The following is a 4,915-nucleotide window of genomic DNA, read 5'->3' on the forward strand; positions in this document are numbered from 1 at the left end:
AGCCACAATTTTCGATCCCCTTTCTTCAATCGGACCGACACCACTCGCCATTGACCAGCCTCACTCCTCAATCCCCTTTCTTCACGAGACCAAATCCCAGCGTCGCCGCCGTGATGCTCCTCGCCGGCCAGCCGAGCGTCCCCAGCCTAGCCACCAGCCCGCTCCTTCTCGTCTACCAAACCCCGTCCCCCTCCTCCCCCGGTGCCGCACCATTCCTCGCGCCGCCATGAAACCCTAGATGCGCGCAGGCCTGAGTTCCAGGCCCTCCGCCTGGGGCTGGCCCTCGACGTCACCGTCGTTCGGGGAATGGATCGGTCGCCGACCGGAGCGGCAGTAGCTGCACCAGCCGTGGGAGACGGCATGGCACCCCAACAGGAGGAGCATCTCCTCCACGGCGTCCGTGGCGAGCTCGGGCGCCCCATGCACAGACCAAGGCGACGCGGCCGGATGGCTTGCCGGCGCCCGCGTGCATCCATACGCGCGGCTCCGTCGAGCTGTCCGAGGCCGTTGGGTGCTGCTTCACGACGGCGAGGTGTCTCCGGCCAGCAGGACGCGTCGGCAACGGTGGCGCGGTGCTCCAGTGGGGGAGGTGACGCGTGTGTTCGGTGGTCTTGAGTCTTGACCTCGCTGCCGAATACGGCAGGCTCTGCTCACCGGACTCCTACGGAAACGAAGAGTGGGACAGCCGACCAGCAGGAGTGCGGTGTGCTGCTCCACGCTGGTCACCAGCTCCAGGCCCTCCTCCACATCGCCTCCGGCGACCTCTTCCTCCACGAGTTTGCGTCAAGGGCCAGCGTGCCGTGAGGGTGAGGAGCCATGTTTCCCTCTCTTCTGGTTCCTGGTTTGGTACGATGTGGATCTGCCAAAAGATGGCATTTGTTTTTGGAATTTGCATTCTGATATGCCCACAAAACTAACAGACTAGTAGAGTACTTCAGTGAAAAGTTCAGATATTTTGGTTTCCATTCCCGTCTGAGCTAGTTGTACATTCAGATACGTTCTAGTTCAGGTTTTCTTGTAAAATTGACTTGTCATATGCAAGATTAGCTAGTCCGAGCTATCAAGATATGCATACACGGTAATATTTCTGCATATTTGCTCTTCATTGCAGATTAATAAAACTATCGAAGTAGAAGGTTCCAGAAATGTGTGTGCTTTAGCTGTGCAGGAGATTGTCGAAACTGCCACCGAAAGGCCCATCTAGTAGTGTTCTCATGGTTAAATGTTGCAGTGTCTCTATGAACTGGCTTGGAACGTTTTATATTTTATAGTGCTGGTAACTAGCTCAAATGTCAAATATCTTTGTTTCACCATATGAATTTTATTTTCTGGAGTTGTAGATTCTAATTGGTGGTTCGGTCACTGTTTTATTCAATAGTATGCCACCTTGCTGGAGAACATTTGATCTCTTTGGTACAGCTGCTTGATAACATCAAGTAAATACATATAAGTTGAGCTTTTCCTTTGTATTCTGCTTTTCTAGATATTGTTGAGCTTGGTTCTATTACATGTGAGCTAAGTAGTTTATATTGCAATTAGATGTTCTCTGTTATGGAAGGTACTATGTTCTAGCTTTGGATTATCCTTGAGTTTTTATTGAACATATGGGCTCGATTTTGCTGACTTGGTGAATGCCAAGCTTAAACCTGACTTGTATTCAGTGTGGGCTGAACCTGGAGTATTTTGGAGCGGATCTTGACTACTAGTTCAACAAAGTAGTTAAATCTTCTGTGAGTCGACACAATGTTGCCACATTTTGTTTTCGCTTGTTTGAAATGCCATTGTTGATGTTTCTTATATGTAAAGATTGAAATCTGCACCTAAGTTGCTTTTGACTTGGAAACCTTTTATTTGTTTCCAGTTTGAATTGAGTGTCACAGTAGAGATATTGCTGCCTAGGACATCTAAAAGTACAAATGGCATCTACATGTACTCTGTATGTCTAGTTTGGAAAATGTTGCCTGACTTGAATGTTTTCTAGCTTTAGTAATTCCTTCATGTAATAAGAATTTGAATTGTACCTGTTCCTGACCACTTCCTTTTTCTCTGTGTTTATCTCAGGGGTTTCCAGTTGGTGGAGCTAGCTAGGAGGTAGCCATCTTAGCTGGATCTAGTGAAAAGATGATGATATTTTCAACTGACCTTGAAGTGGTACAAGCAATTTGGCCCAGGCTGTAAGGTTTCATGCTCCTGCATATAAAAATTAAGTCTTTGTTTGTTCTTTGTCCTCATCCTCCAATTCATGCAACAGACTCCTGTTTGGTCTTCGGTCCGAGAGATTCATGCTCCTATTCATTTTTTAAGTCTGCAATTTTTTTCGGAGTATAATTGTGTCTGATGTTAGTGATGCCTTGATGTTGCAGATGGAGCATTGGAGGAGGAGTGTATGGGCTTTGCTTCGTCCCATCTATCAGCGACCTGGAAGAACGTCGCATCCATTGTGCAAACCGGATGCAGGTTGCCTCTTTTGTTCAACCAGGTGGCTGGTGATGGTGTCACACCACCACATCTCTGTCAACTTTCTGCGACTCAACATCGTTGGTAAGCACACGCTTCCACTCTTCCTCCCCCTCCTCCCTTAGTTTAAGAGATTCTAGGGACCTTGGTCAAGCGGATTCTTATTCTTACTTCTAGTTGGGAGTGACATGTAAGAGATCCTTGGTCATGAATCTGTGTAATTTGCTACTTGATGTGTGTTTGTATCCATTCAGGAATACTTTGATAAAGATTTACCGTAAATGCAGCTTGTTTATGCAGCTGTCATTTATTATAGCCCGTTATGCTTATTGCAAGCTTCAGCTGCCTTTTTTGTCAGCAAAGTAATTCTGTTTTACTTAGTTGTTTTCCTTTGCTGGTGGACATAGATCTGGTACGCAATTTTGTACAGCATGCTCATTTCAAAAGTTTTGAACTTTGAATGCACCTTTTACGAATTTTATGATTTTGTCATGTCACTGATAAGTGATGTTGGTATGATGTGCAAGTGAGTTCCATTTTCTTCCTTCCTGAATGTTGGTCAAGATATCCTGTCATCTACCTTTTTCTTTAGTCAATTTTGGGTTGTATCTCTTCTGCACTTGGGGTTATGGTGGTCTCTGTTTATATTCCGATGTACTCCCAATATTTGTGCTCTCTAATAATACTTGCCTATTATTTGTCATGGTCACAACCTGATTTTAGCATCTTGTGATACAGGTTACTAAAGCAGCTTGCTCACATGATGTAGTTTGCATGTAGAATCTTTTCTTGTACCAATCTACGTGGTTTATGATCTGGAAGAATAATTGCAACTTGTAGTAGTGTGTATTGCTTGGAATTGTTACTGCAGATTTTGCTTGAATCTGTTTGTCATCCTTATGTCACTTTGACTAGGAATTGTTAATGCAGATTTTGCCCATCGTGTTTTGTCTATGTTTCCATGTTCTGTAGCTATATTCATGTCCATGGTTTACTCACAGGAAGGTGCTACTGTGTGATTTTTTTTTGATAAACTACTATTCATTTTCTGTGCGAGGGCCTCGTCCGGTGGCTGGCGCTGGTTCAAGGCTGCAGTTTGTTGATGGTAAGAGTGAGGAAATATCTGATGTGTTATAGTTGTCCTTTATTGCTAAGAAACAACCAGTATATGCTCCTGTTGGATCTTAGAAGAAGAGTATATGCTCCTGTGCGGTGTTAGTATAAGAAGCGTGGATGTTTGCCCAAGTCAATTTTCTCAATTCACTATTGATTTGGTAAGAAGAGCTGCTGCTAGGATTGATTTTTTCATGCCACTAATAGGTGCTTATCTTTGTTTGGTTCAAGTGTGCATGCATTGTTATGCATGTGTGTGTCGGTTCAAGTGTTTCTGCTGTGTTATGAATGAAGAGAGGCAAGCCATCCTATCTCATGTTGGAAAATAAATCAATAGCCGTGTGTGCGTAGGCATAGCCACTTGTACCAGTGTCAGGCTTAGGTTTGCCTCACCCATAGCATAGGTCCTGGTGTGTGTTACACTTTTCTGCTATGGAAATAAATTTATTCCAAACTCTTCTATGATTTGAACTTTGTTGCTAGCTTCTTGTATATCTGTTTGACACTATTTTGACTAGAAATTGTTACTGGAGATTTTGACCAACACGTGATAAGATGGTTCATTCACATGTGATTTTTGTTTGGTAATCTGATCTCGTGTGATGCTTAGGACTAGTATGGATTTTGCTGAACATGGAAACATGTGATTTTTGTTATGAATGAAGAGAGGCAAGCCATCCTATCGTGTTGGAAAATAAATCAATAGCCGTAGCCATAGCCACTTGTAGCAGTGTCTGGCTTAGGTTTGCCGCACACATAGCATAGTCCTGGCATGTGTTACTCTTTTCTGCTATGGAATTAAATTTATTCCAAACTCTTCTATGATTTGATCTTTGTAGCTAGCTTCTTGTATATCTGTTTGGCTCTATTTTGACTAGAAATTGTTACTAGAGATTTTGACCAACACGTGATAAGATGGTTCACTCACATGAAAGTGCTACTATGCAGGGATTTGGTTACCGGGCGAGATTTCTGGTTACCGGGCGGGAACCGGACTTCCCGACCCCCCTCGGGAAACCGGTATACCGGCCAAAAAATCCCGAATTTTTTGACTTTTTCTGAAATTTTTGAATTTTAACAAAATTCCTCTGTAAATTGTCCTGCCGAGGAATTTGAATTCAAATTTTGATTTTCGAATTCGTCCGGTAACCGGTCGGGATTTTCCGGTTACCGCGGTAACCGGCAATCCCGACCCCCCTCGGGATTTTTTTTCATTCGGGACCCAAAACCTTGCTACTATGTGAATTTTGTTTGATAATCCGATCTTGCGTGATACTTAGGACTAGTATGGATTTTGCTGACCTCTCCCTGTTTGGTTCGAGTTGTGTACATATCAGCATGCATG

At 44.0% G+C, this 4,915-nt stretch overlaps 1 long non-coding RNA gene across 1 annotated transcript; it reads left to right on the forward strand.

Moving 5' to 3' along the window:
* The first annotated feature begins 726 nt into the window (after window positions 1-726).
* On the forward strand, window positions 727-3,540 carry LOC124649417. Its single transcript, XR_006986627.1, has 3 exons — window positions 727-806; window positions 2,062-2,174; window positions 2,364-3,540. It is a non-coding gene; the product is annotated as an uncharacterized LOC124649417 (long non-coding RNA).
* Window positions 3,541-4,915: the final 1,375 nt, after the last annotated feature.

This window comes from Lolium rigidum, chromosome 4 (assembly GCF_022539505.1).
Source record: "Lolium rigidum isolate FL_2022 chromosome 4, APGP_CSIRO_Lrig_0.1, whole genome shotgun sequence".
In the NCBI taxonomy this organism is placed as follows: Eukaryota; Viridiplantae; Streptophyta; class Magnoliopsida; order Poales; family Poaceae; genus Lolium; species Lolium rigidum.